Source organism: Pelodiscus sinensis, chromosome 19 (assembly GCF_052426305.1).
Source record: "Pelodiscus sinensis isolate ZL-2025 chromosome 19, ASM5242630v1, whole genome shotgun sequence".
NCBI lineage: Eukaryota > Metazoa > Chordata > Testudines > Trionychidae > Pelodiscus > Pelodiscus sinensis.
In genome coordinates, this window is record NC_143070.1 from 31,033,292 (window position 1) to 31,050,167 (window position 16,876).

Genomic DNA, 16,876 nt, shown 5'->3' on the forward strand with positions numbered 1-16,876 from the left:
CGGGGAAAATTTAAATCCCCGCAGCATTTGCAATTCCGAACTGTCTCATTAGCATCCCTTTTCTGGAAAAGGGTGCCAATGTAGACACAGCCATTGGGTTTCGAAATTTGCGTAGGTTTTTCCAGAAGGACAGTGCAGTGTAGACATAGCGTGAGTGTTGCTCAGCACTCGTAGGAGACACGGAGGGACAAAACAGTCTAAAAGCACCTGCAGCCTTTCAGAACAACCCCCAGCTCCAGCCCCAAGGACCAGCCCTTCCCTCCACCCTTACTGGTGTCTGCTGGGAATTGCCTGGATGCCAGCCCACCCCAGTGTCAGCCTAAGGATTAACTAGTCTGTAAAAGGTGCCCTGGAAATGAGGAAGCAGCTAAAGTGACTCTGGTGGGACTTGAACCAGACTGGAGGTAGGAAGAGGGAGGGGGCCACTGAAATTAAAGGATTAGAGCTGAGATACAGATGGAGACATTGATCCCACCACCCCTTGCATGCTAAGAAATCACTCTACCACTTGAGCTAATTCCCCTGCCTGCAAAGAGCCCTACTGCCTCACCCACCTTGTTCCAGAGCCCACAACATCCCTGTGGCTGCCCAAAGCTCCTTTCTGAAAGGGCCACTTGTGAGACTGACACCCGTGGGCCGGCTAGCTCGGAGGTTTAGGGGACGTGGTGCTCATATCACACAGAGGCATCTTAAGAGCAAGTCCCTTATTTCAAGCCATAATGGGCTCGCTATTCCGACGTCCCTGAATGGCAGGAGGAGGGAGGGACATTTTGGAATAGTGATTTATTTGGAAATAAGGGCTGTGTAGACAGCCCCAAATTACAAAATAAGCTATTTCAAAATAGCCGCATTGATTATTTTGAAGTATGGGACGCACCCCTAGTGAGTTAGAGCTGAACTCTGCCCCCAGCTCCCTGCTCTACCCACCCACGTGTTGACTCCCTCCCTGCCATGGGGCTGTTTGCATTGGCCTTTTCTCTCTGTAGCCAGGCTTCAGCCAAGACTGAGAGTCAGGCAGGAGAATGTGACCCGGCTCCCTGCACCTGGGCCCTGCATTTCTCATCCCTTCAGAGACACTTGTTAGTGGAGGAATAAATCACAGTCACAGGAGTGTAGATTATGAAACTTTGTAGCTGTTGTTGCCTTGGAAACTCCCCACAGACCTTCCCCTGGGGTCCCGGGCAGCCGCTCACGCTGCACAGCTCACTTCGAGGTGAGGGTGCTGTGTAGACGTGCCCGTCCTGTTGAGGGCCAGCCTGCTGGAGGGAGGCTCTGGCCACTTCCTTTCCTTGTCTCTCTCAGGCTGTGTCTACACTGCAGGGCTACGTCTACACTGCAGGCTTTTTGCACAAGAGCAACTGCTCTTGTGTAAAAACTTGTAGAGCGTCTACAGTGCAGGCACGTTCTTGTGTAAGTAAATTTATAGTGCAGAATCAGACAACAGGGCTTCTTGCACAGAAGTTATTGCTCTCCCCACTTATAAGCCCTCTTGTGCAAGAACTCGTCAACAAGGTGGCAGTGTGGATGGGCAACAGCGGTTTCTTGCTCAAGAAAGCCATGTATCTAAAATGCCCATCAGAGCTTTCCTGAGCAGGAGAGCGTCCACACTGCCATAGGCGCGCTTGCAGAAAAGCACTTCTCTTGTGCAACAGCACATGGCAGTGTGGACACACTGTTGGGCAAGACCTTTTGCACAAAACAGATTTTGCGCAAGAAGCCTGCGGGGTAGATGTAGCCAGGGGGTGTTTGGGTTTGTTACCAGCACTGAGCTTTGTACAACAGCCCAGGGAACATTGTGAAAAGCCAAAACCTTCCCGCCCTGGGTGTCCTTGGCCAGTCAGCAAGTGGCAGAAAGGTTCCCTGAAGTGCTGACTTCAGGTGATTTGAAACAAACCCCAGCAGCTCAGATGAGGTGGCCGAGTGGTTAAGGCGATGGACTGCTAATCCATTGTGCTCTGCATGCATGGGTTCAAATCCCATCCTCATCGGGTGTTAGTAGTCTTCTCTCTTGCCTCTCCCAGAGGTTCAGTGGCAGCCCTGCCTGCCCCACCCCCCTCCCACTGCAGCCAGGGGAAATCTCCTCAGGGGGAAACCTCACAAAGGAGATTCCAGGCAGCCAGGCCATGGGGGTCTCTGAGATGCCCCAGCCCTGCAGCCTGTCCCACCTGGCTGTTGCCATGGTCCCTCTGTGAGGTCACTGCCTCCCGGCCAATGAGCTGAGGTGCTGAAAAAGTTCCTTGTGAGGTCACTGCTGCCTTGCAGGCTCATGTCCTGCCCCTGGCCAGCCCCTTGGCATGTGTGAGCTGCTCCCCCTGCCCCTGTCACTCAGGGCTGGTTCTGGGGCTCAAGCAGGGAACATCAGAGGCTGCTCAGGGGGCCACATTGCTAGGAATAAGGGATCTTTTGGACAAGGTTTTATTTTCCAAAAGATCCAGTCTAGACTGGCGCTTTTTGCCGGCAAAGCCCCGAGCCGGAAAAAAGCAGCAGCCATGTTCATGCAAATGAAGCGGGGGAGATTTAAATCCCCGCTTCATTTGCAATTGCGCTGTGTCTAATCTGCATCCCTTTTCCGCAAAAGGCCCTTCAGCAGCAGCACACGGCTGCCATCCAGCAGGCCCTTCCGGGGGCTTGTGCATCTGAGAGGCCCTGAGGGAGAGTTCCAGACAAGGACACCTGTGAGACTCTCCCCTGGGTGCCCCCACAAGGGCCTTCTGTATTTCCCCTCTGTGCCTCCCCCACCACCCACACACACCCTTCCCCTGCCCGCCCTTCCCACTTTCTGGGCCCGCCTCCCCTGCTGAAGACACGTGAGGAGACACGTGAGAAGTGGTTTTTTTTTTTTGGACCTGCCCCGACCGCAGCCCTAGAGACTCTGGAACAAAGAAGACACATGAGAAGAACCCAACTTTCTTCCTTTTGCTGTGACATGGATGGATCTAGCTCAGGTTTCACTCAAGGGGTCCGTCTGCATGTGAAGTACCTGTGACAGCCCCTGTGCTTCTCTGCCCCCCCATCAGCAATGCCACCTACTTGGGGGAGCACGTGCCCCGAGACTTGTAGAAATGACAACCTAGACAAGCCAGCATCAATCAGGCACCCTTCGATAGCTCAGCTGGCAGAGCGGAGGACTGTAGTGTGTGTTTGACGAGTGATCCTTAGGTCGCTGGTTCAACTCCGGCTCGAAGGAGTGATTGTTTTCCCTCCGGCCTGGCCTTAGCAGAAGGTAACCAAGGTGGTTGCCTTGGGTCCGTGTCTTCAGAGCCCTCCGCTGCAATTGACAGAAAGATTGTGGGGAGGAGCTGCCAATCACATTTCTTGGGCTGCGCAGGTTATATCCACAAACACAAAAGTTCTTTCGGAACAATGGCCGTTATTCCAAAATAACAATGCAAGAGTCTACACAGCAATTCCGTTATTTTGAAATAATTCTGAAGTAACAGACGGCTTATTCCGACTTCTGCAAACCTCATTCTACGAAGAATAACACGTAATCCAAATTAGCTATTTGAAAATAATGTGTCTGTAGCTGCGCCACTGCTGCTAGTTTGAACTAGCCCCTCCCCAGGGCCATTCTAAGTTATTCTTCCTGGGGCTCTAAATTGAGATAGCTCGTCTACACTGGGGAGCCTGCCTCGGACTATTCTGAGGTTTCCCTGCAGTGTAGACGTGCTAGTTCGAAATAAGCTATTTTGGAATCACTATTCCAGACCAGCTTATTCCAAAATAAATGTGCCGTGTAGTCGTAGCCAGAGGGATGAAGCAGCAGGAGGAAAGCCTGGAGTCCAGAGGCCAGTCTGAAAGCTCAGTATTCCATATGGCTACACACAGTCACCTGTTTTGTTCCCATGGTGTAAGGGGCAGGACTTTGAATCTTGCAATCTGAGTTCAAATCTTAGTAGGACCTCCTGGGTTGGGGCTTATTGTTGTGAGGTTTTTCACACTGCCTGGCTATGCTGCAGGCTTCTTGCACAAGAATGGCAGTTCTTGTGCAAAAACTAGCACAGTGTCTATCCTGCATGTGCATTCTTGTGCAAGAAAATGTACAGTAAACCATTGGAAAAGAGGGCTTCTTGTGCAAGAGTTAGTCCTCTCCCCATAACGAATAAGCCCTCTTGCACAAGAAGGCAGTGTGCACAGGCAAGAGGGATTTCTTGCACCAGAAACCCCTAAGGCTAAAATAGCCATTAGAGCTTTCTTGCACAAGAGAGCATCTATGCTGCTGTAGATGCTCCTTAGGAGGAGATAAACCACCTCATAGAGCTGGAAGGGACTTTGAGAGGTCAGATAGTCCAGCCCCCTACCCTCATAGCAAGCACAAGAACCCTCCCTGACAGATTTGCCCCAGATCTCTAAATGGCCCCCTCAAGGATTGAATTCAGAATCCTGGGTTTAGCGAGTTAATACTCAAACCACTCAGCTCTCCCTCCCTGTTGTGCCAAAACACATGGCCGTGTGGATGTGCTCTTGCACAAGAACTCTTGCACAAAACAGTTCTTGGGCAAGAAGTCTGCAGTGTAGATGGAGCCTAAAGTTTTTCATATTTTTTGTTTTAAAAATATTTCAAAAAGTTGTTCAATGTGCCCCAAGCCTGGAATTGTGCTGCAGCCGCCTCCCTCGCTACGGTCGCTGGCTCCATGTGCACTGGCCTTCTGTCTGGGTGCTGGCAGGGGGGTGAGAGGTGGCAGGTACCGATGGGTAACAGGTGCCAAGGTGCATACAGAAAAGCCAGCGCCTGCATCTGACCTCACTGTGCACAGCTCAGCTTTTAACAAACACTCTCCTCCTGTCTGCGCCTAACACCAGTGTCAGTGTCTGCTCCGGAGGGGTCCTGTCTGGGGGAAAATGGCAATTCCAGGGGACCTGCACAGCTAACATGGTAAAGAGAAAGAGACTTCACTAGGAATCATCACAAATGTCACCCCAGATGGGACTTGAACCCACAATCCCTGGCTTCGGAAGCCAATGCCTTGTCCATTAGGCCACTGGGGCACATGAGTGATGATACAGAAACCCAAATTCCCTTTCTTTCTGGCTGGCCAGGGATACCCAGGGCGGAAAAGTTTTGGCTTTTCACAATGTTCCCTGGGCTGTTGTATAAAGCTCAGTGCTGGTAACAAACCCAAACACCCCCTGGCTACATCTACCCTGCAGGCTTCTTGCGCAAGAACTGCTAGGTGCAACAGCGCATCCACACTGCCATGTGCTTTTGCACAAGAACGTCCATGGCAGTGTGAACGCTCTCTTGTGCAAGAAACCCCTGTTGCCCATCCATACTGCCTTCTTGTGCAAGAGCTCTTGCACAAAAGAGCTTATTCCTCATGGGGAGAGGAATAACTCTTGCGCAAGAAGCCCTCCTTTCCTACATTTTGCCATAAATTTACTTGTGCAAGAATGCGCGTGCATTAGAGATGCTCCTCAAGTTTTGTGTAAGAAGCCTGCAGTGTAGACGTAGCCCCTGGGTGCCCAGAGAGGGGCTGGCTAGTCACAGTCTGGCTCGGAGCGCTCTCTGCAATGGGAAGATGTCCATGGAGCAGGCGTATGACAGTGGCACACGGCTCTGGTGTGCTGGGGAGGGAGGCCCAGCATCCAGACGAGTGTTTCCAAGGGAAGCTTTTACCGACAGTGTCTGCCTCTGATTTGATTTTACCGTGTTGTGAGACACTGGAACCCGCAGCAGCATGGACGGAGTGGCTGGAGGGAGTGGCTGGCGGGCGGCTGGTAGGAGCAGTAGCAAGTAGCCAACAGAGTGGGTGAGATGCCTCCTATCCCCACCCTCCCAAGAGTGGGAGGTGAGCTCTGAAAACCACCTGTGAGCTCTTATCTGCCCTGAGCAAGGGCAGCTACTGTGAGTGGGGTATGGAGAAAGTTTGGGCATGTGAATGGGACACTTACATGGCTGGACTTACATTGCTGGCAAAGGACACTGCTCAATCCTCTTGAGCGGGGACTTACTTGTGGGATGGTTCTGAACCCTGCTTGTGTCCAGGCCTGACATAACCTGCCCCACAGAATTCACACAGCAAACGGGGCTCTCAAAGCACAGGGGGAGTTTGGGGGCTCGTTGCTGGGCCGTGGGGTGAAGCATCAAACCAGCCCCCTCCTGTGGGGCCTGTGAGTATTGCTGAATCTGGGCCTCTGCACCTGGGCAATGGCAAACAAAAGGTCTGGGGGCCACACAGAGACCCCGCTGGGCTGAGCAGAAAGTGGCTGGGACTTTGCTTTGTCATTGCCTGTGGGCTTGTCTGTCTGCAGCCTGGAAACCTCCTGGCTCCTCAGACCACTGGTCTGGATGGAGAGTTACAGACGTCGGAATAATGGAATTGCTGTGTAGACGCTCCCATTGTTATTGCAGTGTAATGGCCATTACTCCCAAGGAACGCTGCTGTGTAGATGCAGCCTCAGAGAAATGCTGAGCAAGTGCTCCTGCAATGTCTGGGGGGACAGGGAAATGAGGTCACTTCTCTAGCTATCAAAAAGCAGACAGGTCAGGAGTGGGATTTGAACCCACATCTTCATTCAGACACCAGAACACCCAACTGAGGGAAAGGCAGGACCTTGAGTCTGGCATCTTAGACCACTTGGCCATCCTGACACTTGTGTTAGTATTTTCAAGTGCAGTTTTCGTATATGTTTGAGTTGCTCGGGGAGACCAAGGGGGCCCCTCTCTTTCCCCACCTAACAGCTGCTCTACAGCACAGCTGGGTTTATCTCCACTCACCCTCACTCACCCTTGTGGGGTGTTTTGCAGGGAGCTGACAAGAAGCGGAAAAGGGGAAACTGCTGGCCAGCAGAACTGAGGCTTGGGATTCTCCTGTGCCAGGGAGTCTGTGTCAGTGCCTGGGGATCTTGAGCAGGCGGCTCCTGGGCTTGTTGGCTCCATACCAGGGGTGTCTCCTCTGCAGGGCGATGCTTGTTCCTGGGGCTAACGCTTATCCCTGGGACACACTTTGTGCAGGGACCATTGCTGGTCTTTGTGTCACATTATGTGTCTAGGACGTGGGAGTGAGGAACCTGCCCAAAACAGACATGTATCCACACACCACCCCCCAGTTCTGCGTCCCCGGCATCCGGCCCTCCTCCGTCATCCCCACACGCTGCCCTGAGCCTCCCAGCCTGCACCCCCCCACGTAGCTTTCTTACAGATGCTGTTTTACCGCAACCCTCTCATGCCCAGCCTCGGCCCCCCCAACTCTTTGGAGACATGCCGCTCTCTATTGTTGTGCGCACTCTTCAATAAAGAGCTTGTGACTGGACTTTGCTGGTGTTGCCTGTCTCTTTGCGGTCAGTCAACAAACTGAGCCATCTGGGCTAGAGTCCCTGACAGAGGCAACGATTCCCCACTGGCCATGGCAGAGTCTCCCTCTCACACAGTCATGGAGCCTTCTCCCCCTGGTCCTGCCTCCCTCCCCTTCTCTAAGCTCTCAGGATATGTCGACATTACAGAGTTTTCCCTTCTTCTGCAAGAAAATCGAAAGAACAGAGGGGTTTCTCTGGCATTGGTGATCCTCATTCTACAAGGAAGAAGCCTTTTTGCAAAAGAGCTCTTTTGGAAAAACGCATGTGAGGTTGGAGAAGAAAGTTCTTCTGGAAGAAGAGGAAAGGGGGAAAAGCACAGGTGCCCTGGTGGCCATTCCATCCATAGCAATCCCAGCTTACATGCAGGAGAGCGTCCATTCAGTCTGGACTCTCTCTTTCGGAAAAGCAGATCACTTTTTTAATGCACTTTTGCAGTGTGGACGCTCTCTTCTAGAAGTTTTTTTTTGAAGATCCCTTCCGAAAAAAGCTTCTTCCGAATGAAGCCTGCAGTCCAGACATAGCCTCTGGGTACATCTGCAAAGCACGCTTATTTCAAACACTGCTATTTTTGGACTGATCTGGTTCCAAGCAACCAAGGGTGTGTGTGTGTTCAGTAAATCTACATGTGACTAGCTCCATCTAGCAGCCACAGGGGCCTTTAGCCAAGGCAGCAGTGACTCTGAGGAAGGGCTGGGGGTTAATCAGATGAACATGAGTGTCCAAGGTCACGCAGAAATGGATGAGGGGACGTCACAGACACTAGCACATCAAGAGGTAGAGAGAGGCCCCTGCTGCACTTCCAGACATGCCACAGTCTGGATAGAATCAGGGATTTTCAGCTGTTTAATCTAAGATGCTTGCCCCTAAGCTGCTGCCAACAGGCCAGGGGAGGAAGGCCAGGACAAGACCATTTTAGCCACTGGCTCTGTGCAGGCTGGAGCCTCCTCCTACCAGATCTCTGGGCCTGCTTCCTACAAAGCCTCCAACAGCTGCCTGGCCTGACTCATCTGGCTTCCCCAGCCTGGCACCCAGGGGCATTCTCAGCTGATGTCACCCCCTCTGTCAGGTGGGAGTTGGGCTCATCCCAGGCACAGGTCTGGCAGAAGGAGCTGCGCTTACCTGGGCACCAAGGGGAGGTGCAATATCTACTGTTTCTACCTGGCTTTGAACCAGGGACATTTTGTGTGTTAGACAAATGTGATAACCACGACACCACAGAAACACCTGTGAAGAACTTAAATTCTGCTGGACTTAAACTTGGACAAATATTCTGCTACTAACTCTTGGCCAATGCTTGGGGGAAAAGGCCGAGCAAGAGCAGGGAATAAGACACCCCCCTCCCCCCGCTACTTCTCTAGACCTTTGCTCCCAACACTGGGAAGGTGGCAGTGGCTTGGTGACTCAGGAGGGGAGACCCACATCACATCCCCAGCATTGCCCCCCTGCAGGGATGGACCTTTGGGGACAGGCCCAGACTCCCAGACCTCTCTCCCAGCTACTGTCACACTCCAGAGCAGAGCAGCCCCCAGGAGTAGGGCTGAGCCATGCAGTGGTGGCAGGAGCTGAGAGTTTACCTGAGACCTCAGGAACCCAGCACAAGGCACCATCCCAGGCCTCTCTCTGACAGGAGCAGAAGGGGAGGGTGTCTCAGGACTTGGGTGGCTTGTTGTCCTGGTTAGGGGTGTGGCCAAAACACAGGCCTCGTTGTGAGCAGGATTTGAACGTGCACGGGGAAACCCTAGTGGATTTCTAGTCCAACGCCTTAACCACTCGGCCATCACAACTCTGCAAAAGTTTTCTCCTCTACATAAATGTGGAGAAAAATTCTGTTACTAACTCCTTGGCCAGCTCAGATTGCTGCAGGGCAAAGGAATTCTCACTCCTTAATTCTGTGCCCCCAGGAAGGGACCAGCTCCACAGTCCCAGCGGCTTGGGGAGATGTGCATGTCAGAGCCTCTGCCCATGGGGCTGTAGCCTTCTGTGCCCAGGGAGCCAGACACTGCCAAGGTGGGAAAGCTGGAGGGAAATGGGGAATGGTCGGGAGTCAAAGGTGCTGTCTGGGACCATAGAGTTTTACAGGCCACTGGTGAGGAGGGGACCATGGCTTAGCGAACCCGTTATGGTTTGAAACAAGGGGCTTGCTCTTAAGACGCATCATTGTGATATGAGCACCACGTCCTAAACCTCCGAGCTAGCCGGCCCACAGGTGTCAGTCTCACAAGTGGCCCTTTCAGAAAGGAGCCTTGGGCAGCTGCAGGGACATTGTGGGCTCTGGAAGGAAAAGTGCAGAGGCAGGGGAATTAGCTCAAATGGTAGAGCTCTTGAAGATGTGGGTCCCGAGGCAGCAGAGACCTTTGAAGGGAGCAGAGACGTAAGGTCAGAAGGAAGGAGAACAAGTCACCTCTTCCCAGGTGAGATGTGGTAGGAAACTACCAGATCCGGTGCAAGCCGAGCTCCAAGGGCTGGTTCCTGCCCTGGTGGCTCCTTGCAGGGCCTGGCTTGAGAAGCGCCAAGGAGCCGTGTGTGGCCAGGAGAAAGGGTGCAGAAGGAACGTGGATGAAGGAGCAGGATGGGGGAGCAGGAACAAAGGAGGGTGGCAAAGGAAGCTGGGGGTGCTGGGTGAGAAGAAAGCCAGGGGAATGGGGTGGCTGGGGTCTGGGCATGAGGCGGGACATTATGTGGCTTTGTGTCCACTTGCACCAAAGGTGACAGCCACACTGCCCCGAAGGTGCACAGCCACAGTAGTGGCACTTCCAGGGTGGGCCCTGGACTGAGTGGCAGCAATGACCTGGTGTCAGGCAAGGCACCACTGAGAAGTCTCAGGCCCCCCCTCCGCATTCTCCTTTCTCAGCCTAACCTGCTGAGCTGTCTCCCACATGCTCCTGAAAGCCAGCGCACATTCTGCCAAACCCTGCACCAGGGGGCAGGCCCTGGAACTGCCTTGTGGGCACCCAGGGGAACAGCAATAAGAGAAGATGCTGTGTTTCTGCCTGGCTTTGAACCAGGGACCTCTTGCGTGTTAGGCAAATGTGATAACCACTACACCACAGAAACACACATACAAATGTTTTCTGCTACTGCACTTAAGCTTGGGCAAATATTCAGTTGCTAACCCTTTCGCCAACAGAGATTGCTGCAGGGCAAAGGAATTCTCTGATGTCTATTTTGTGCCCTCAGGAAGGGACCAAACTGAAGGAGGCCGGGCCCCCACCTGGGGACTCCAACCTAACCCCTGAGACCAAGGGGTTTACAAGCCAGAGAATCAAAGTTTGCTCAATTTTGCCCTCCCCCAACCCTGGAGAACCTCAAAGGCAACTCCACAGTCCCAGCGGCTGGGGGAGATGTGCATGTTGCAGCCTCTGCCCACTGAGCTGTAGCTTTTTGTGCCCAGGGAGCCAGACACCACCAGGGTGGGAAGGCAGGAGGGAAATGGGGAATGGACGAACTTTGCGAGACAATGGTGTTGTCAGGGACCATACAGTAGAACAGTTTAGAGGTGGGTCAGAGTAGGGCACCGTGGCTTAGCTGGCTAAAGCACTTGCCAAATAAAAAGCAGTTACTGCTGCAGCCTTTGCTCACATTTACTTATGCCCTTCTGGGACACAGAAGAGGCCTCACCTGGCCACCCATGGAACTGCTGGTTCAGGAAAAGGCTGAGTGGAGAGGTGTGTGGGGAAGAATGACGTAGGAAAATGTGAGCAAAGGTTACAACAAGGCACCACTGGGAGTTGAACCCAGGATTTTTTGTTAATAAAGCAGGTGCTTTAGCCACCTAAGCCATGGTGCCCTCTTCCAAAATGGCTCTTTATGTTTCCAGACAACACTTTTGCCTCCCAAAGTCCAGCCGTTCCCCATTTCCCTCCAGCCATCGAGCCCAGGTGGTGTCTGGCTCCCTGGGCACAGAAAGCTACAGCTCAGTGGGCAGGAGGCTTTGGCTTCCTTGCCCATGGGATGCTGTTGCAGGAAGGGCTGCTCAGCAGCGCTGGGGTTCACCTGTCGAGGAAGGGAAGAGTATTTGGGTGCAGACTGGCTAACCTAGTGAGGAGGCTTTAAACTAGGTTTGATGGGGGCAGGTGCCCAAAGCCCACAGGTGAGTGAACAACATGGACACCTGGGAGATGGGGCAGAAATGGGAGGGAGCAGGGGCTGTAACAGCAGAGATAAAGGAGGGACGCGGGACCACTGGGAAGCAAAATCTAATCTGTGTCTTAGATGCAGGTACAGACACACAGGACTATGGGTAATAAGCAGGAAGAAGTTGGTATCACAGGGACTTGGTGGGATAATGCACTTTATTGGAATATTGGCACAGAAGGATACAGCTTGCTCTGGATTTGCAGGAAAAAGGGAGGAGGAGTTTCCTTAGATATGAAACATGCGAACACTTGGCCTGAGGCGGAGATGGACACAGGAGTGGACTTGTCAGGAGTCTCTGGGTGAGGTTAAAGGGGTAAAACCCCAGGGTGTTGTCACACTAGGCGTCTATTACGGACACCTCCCCAGGCAGAAGAGGTGCATGAGGCTTCTTAAACAATTAACAAAATCATCCAATGTGAAGCTGGTTTCACTCACACTCAGCCTCACCCACAGCTGGGAGGCAGTTCGCAGGGAGCTGAAAAGAAACTGGCTGGTAAAACCAAGGCTCAGGATGCTTCTGTGTCCAGATGTGCAAACAGCTGGCAGCCAAGTGCTGGTCTGTTCCTGCCCTCCCCAGGCAGGCGAATCCCCCTGCTGGGTGTTACAGCCAGGACTTTGCCTGTCTGGATTTTAGCCAGGGAACTTTTCTATGCCCGGCAAACGTGACACCCCCTGCACTGCAGAAACCAGTCCACTGCCTATTGCAAAGAGGCCCCTAGAAGCACTTAGGTCCCCTTGTTGTCTCTGCCTGTAAAGCAAAGGAAAAAGCAGCTATCTCTCACTGGAGAATGTGGGTGTTGATCCCACTGCCTCTCACATGCAAAGCAAGCCCTCTACCACTTGAGCTAATTCCCATGCGTGGAAACAAATGCCCTGCCCCACCCACCTTGTTCCAGAGCCCATATGACAAGCGGCTTTGACATTCCCGTTAGGGCAAAAGCCAGTGTAGATAGCTAAAAACTGTTTTGCACAAAAAGTCGTGATGGTGAAAATGGTGATCGGGGCTTTCTTGCACAAAACCACGTCTAGATAGGCATGGACACTTTTCCGTAAAAGCATTTGCAGAAAATCGTGCCAGTCTAGATGCAGCCCTGGGCTTTTAGAACTCAGACGTGCACCTAACACCAGCATTTGCTATTGAAGGGTCTGAACAACTTCTGTAGAGAGACAGAGCCAGTAAGGAGCATCCTTGCCAACTGTCTCAGAGAGCAAAGAAAGATAAGTTTTTTGTCAGTAAGAGGAAACTATCACCCCAAGTGGGACTTAAACACATAACCCCTGACTGAGGACGCCTCTGCCTTGTCCATTAGGGCAAAGGAGAACACAGAAAACACTCCCAGAGAAAGAAATTCACCCTTCTAAATGTCCCTTCTTCAACTTTTAGCTCCTGATTAAGCCCCTCTGAAAATCAGCTTTCCATGGGTATCTGTAGCTGGCTCCCAGTCATTGGCCGTGACGTCTCACCTCCCTCCTGAAACCAGGGAAGTGTCTCCCACAGGTGCAGCCTCCTGAGGCTCTATGGCCCTGTCTGTACAGCAGGGACAGCAACACTCACAGCCCCACAGGAGGGCCCCTGGCCTAGCAATGTGGCCCCCTGAGCAGCCTCTGATGTTCCCTGCTTGAGCCCCAGAACCAGCCCTGAGTGACAGGGGCAGGGAGAGCAGCTCACACATGCCAAGGGTCTGGCCAGGGGCAGGACATGAGCCCTGGGAGGCAGCAGTGACATCACAAGGGCCTTGTGCAGCACCTCAGCTCATTGGCTGGAAGACAGTGACCTCACAGAGGGTCCATGGCAACAGCCAGGTGGGACAGGCTGCAGGGCTGGCGCATCTCAGAGACCCCCATGGCCTGGCTGCCTGGAATCTCCTTTGTGAGCTGGGAGTGTCTCTGTGGAGATTTCCCCTTTCCCCAGGCTGCAGTGGGAAGGGCTGGGGCAGGCAGGATAACAGGAGGGGCTGGGGCTGGCACTGAACTTCTGGGAGAAGCAACAGAGAGGGTCATTAACACCCAACAACAATGGGATTTGAACCCATGCGTGCAGAGCACAACACATTAGCAGTTCAGCCACTTGGCCACCTCAACTGAATGATAAAAAATTATTTCAAGCCACCTGAAGTCAGCACTTCAGGGAACCTTTGTGCCACTCACTGGCTGGCCAGGGACACCCAGGGCAGGAAGGTTTTGGCTTTTCACAATGTTCCCTGGGCTGTTGTACAAAGCTCAGTGCTGGTAACAAACCCAAACACCCCTGGCTACATCTACCCTGCAGACTTCTTGCTCAAGAACTGTTTTGCAAGAGTTCTTGTGCAAAAGGTCTTGCGCAACAGTGTCTCCGCACTGCCATGTGCTGTTGCACAAGAGAAGTGCTTTTCTGCAAGAGTGCACATGGCAGTGTGGACGCTCTCCTTCCAAGAAAGCTCTGATGGCCATTTTAGCCATTTCTTGAGCAAGTGGCCCTTTCAGAAAGGAGCCTTGGGCAGCCGCGTGGATGTTGTGGGCTCTGGAACAAGGTGGGTGGGGCAGTAGAGACTTTCACATGCAGAAGAATTAGCTCAAGTGGTAGAGCGCTCACTTAGCATGCGAGAGGCAGTGGGAGGATCGATACCCACATTCTCCAACTACAGCTCAGTTTTCATCCCCTATTTTGACTCAGCTCAGTGGCCCCTCCCTCTTCCTACCTGCTTTCCCAAAAGAGACAGACCTGGCTCCCCTTTCTTTTCTCCCAGCAATTGCCATGCTGCAAAGCAGAGAATGGAGATATGAAGCTCAGCAGTCCATTGGTTTCTGTGGTGCAATGGAAATCATGTTGGACTTTTAAGCTCCACTGGTTAATGTGAGCCCAGCTAGACATTCAAAGGTTGTGGGTTCAAGTGTCACTTTAGCTACTTTCTCATTTCCAGGGCACCTTTTACAGAGCAGGCAATCCTTAAGCTGACACTGGGGTGGGCTTGAGTCCAGACAGTTCCCAGCAGACCCCAGTGAGGGTGTCCTCTTCCCTCCTGCCTTCCAGCCCTGGTGGGGTCTGGCCCCCTGGGCACAGAATGCTACAGCTCCATCTGTTTATGAAGCAGGTGCTTTAGCCAACTAAGCTCTTTATGTTTCCACACAACACTTTTGATTCCCAAAGTGCAGCCATTCCCCACTTCCCTCCAGCCATCGAGCCCAGGTGGTGTCTGGCCCCCTGGGCACAGAGAGCTACAGCTCCATGGGCAGGGGGCTTTGGCTTCCTTGCCCATGGGATGCTGTGGCAGGAAGGGCTGCTCAGCAGGGACGGGGTTCACCTGTCGAGGAAGGGAAGAGTATTTGGGTGCAGACTGGCTAACCTAGTGAGGAGGCTTTAAACTAGGTTTGATGGGGGTAGGTGCCCAAAGCCCACAGGTAAGTGAACAACATGGACACCTGGGAGATGGGCCAGAAATGGGAGAGAGCAGGGGCTGTAAGAGGACCTGTGGTGTGAAAGTGCAGTGGGCACCTCTGACTCTCAGCTCTCAGGCTGGCCTCTGCTCTCCTGGCTCCCTCCAGCTGCTTCATCTCCCAGGACTCCCTGTAAGAAATGTGTCAGCTTATTGGCTAAAGGAGGTTGGGAGGTGGTGACCTCACAGAGAGTCCATGACAATGGCCAGGTGGGACAGGCTGCAGGGCGGGGACCATCTCAGAGCCCCCCCATGGCTTTGCTGCAGGGAGTCTCCTTGAGAGTTGCCCTTGAGGCCTTTTCGGAGCCTTCTCCTTTCCCACGACTAACTGACCTAGATGACAGACGTCCCTGTGGAGAAGGGAAGAGCCTCCAAGAAGGCCTCTGTAAATGCAGCAGGGGAATTAGCTCAAGTGATAAAGCACTTACTTAGCATGTAAGAGGCAGTGGGATTGATGCCCACATTCTCCAACTGCAGTTCAGCTCTTATCCCTTATTTTCACTGTCAGGGGCTCAGTGGCCCCCTTCCCTCTTCCTACCTGCTTTCCCAAAAGAGACAGACCTGGCTCCCCTTTCTTTTCTCCCAGCAATTGCCATGCTGCAAAGCAGAGAGTGGAGATATGAAGCTCAGCAGTCCATTGGTTTCTGTGGTGCAATGGAACTCATGTTGGACTTTTAAGCTCCACTGGTTAATGTGAGCCCAGCTAGACATTCAAAGGTTGTGGGTTCAAGTGTCACTTTAGCTACTTTCTCATTTCCAGGGCACCTTTTACAGAGCAGGCAATCCTTAAGCTGACACTGGGGTGGGCTTGAGTCCAGACAGTTCCCAGCAGACCCCAGTGAGGGTGTCCTCTTCCCTCCTGCCTTCCAGCCCTGGTGGGGTCTGGCCCCCTGGGCACAGAATGCTACAGCTCCATCTGTTTATGAAGCAGGTGCTTTAGCCAACTAAGCTCTTTATGTTTCCAGGCAACACTTTTGATTCCCAAAGTGCAGCCGTTCCCCACTTCCCTCCAGCCATCGAGCCCAGGCGGTGTATGGCCCCCTGGGCACAGAAAGCTACAGCTCCATGGGCAGGGGGCTTTGGCTTCCTTGCCCATGGGATGCTGTTGCAGGAAGGGCTGCTCAGCAGGGGTGGGGTTCACCTGTCGAAGAAGGGAAGAGTATTTGGGTGCAGACTGGCTAACCTAGTGAGGAGGCTTTAAACTAGGTTTGATTGGGGCAGGTGCCCAAAGCCCACAGGCAAGTGAACAACATGGACACCTGGGGGATGGGCCAGAAATGGGAGAGAGCAGGGGCTGTAACCGCAGAGATAAAAGAGGGACGCGGGACCACTGAGAAGTAAACTCTAATCTGTCTCTTGGACTCTAGTATAGACACACGGGAAGGATGGTTACAGCCACCTCCCCAGGCAGAAGAGGTGCCTGAGGCTTTTTAAACAATTAACAAAATCATCCAAAGTGCAGCTGGTTTCACACACACTCAGCCTCACCCACAGCTGGGAGGCAGTTTGCAGGGAGCTGAAAAGAAACAGAAGAGGGGAAACTGGAACCTGGCAGAACCAAGTCTTGGGATTCTTCTGTGTCCAGATGTGCTAAGCAGCTGGCAGCCAAGCTCCCAAGTGCTGGTCTGTGTCTGCCCTCCCCTGGCAAGCAAATCCCCTCCTCTGGGTGTTACAGGCTGGACTTTGTCTGCCTGACTTTTAGCCAGGGAACTGCTCCCTGGGAGGCAAACGTGATGCCTCCTACACTGCTGAACCCAGCCCATTGCCTTATGGAAGAGGGAAGAAGGCACTTAGCCCCTGGCTGGCTCTGTCTGTGGAAAAGAGGAAGCAGCAAAAATTTACAACTGGAGAATGTGGGTATCGATCCCACTGCCTCTCACATGCAAAGCAAGCGCTCTACCACTTGAGTTAATTCCCCTACCTCTGAAGAGTTTTTCTGCCCCACCCACCTTGTTCCAGAGCCCACAACGTCCCTTCTGATAAACCCTCATATAAAACTCAGCAAATCTCCAGAGAAGTTGCGGTTCCCT

General features: G+C 52.9%; 4 non-coding genes across 4 annotated transcripts; 2 read left to right on the top strand and 2 right to left on the bottom strand.

Annotated features, from left to right (window-relative positions):
- The first annotated feature begins 1,906 nt into the window (after positions 1-1,906).
- On the top strand, positions 1,907-1,988 carry TRNAS-ACU (transfer RNA serine (anticodon ACU)). The gene has a single exon. It is a non-coding gene; the product is annotated as a tRNA-Ser (tRNA).
- A 1,109-nt stretch (positions 1,989-3,097) lies between these two features.
- TRNAY-GUA (transfer RNA tyrosine (anticodon GUA)) lies at positions 3,098-3,187 on the top strand. Its single transcript is given in 2 exon segments — positions 3,098-3,134; positions 3,152-3,187. It is a non-coding gene; the product is annotated as a tRNA-Tyr (tRNA).
- A 1,729-nt stretch (positions 3,188-4,916) lies between these two features.
- On the bottom strand, positions 4,917-4,989 carry TRNAR-CCG (transfer RNA arginine (anticodon CCG)). The gene has a single exon. It is a non-coding gene; the product is annotated as a tRNA-Arg (tRNA).
- Positions 4,990-10,277: 5,288 nt separating this feature from the next.
- On the bottom strand, positions 10,278-10,350 carry TRNAV-AAC (transfer RNA valine (anticodon AAC)). The gene has a single exon. It is a non-coding gene; the product is annotated as a tRNA-Val (tRNA).
- Between the last annotated feature and the right edge of the window lie 6,526 nt (positions 10,351-16,876).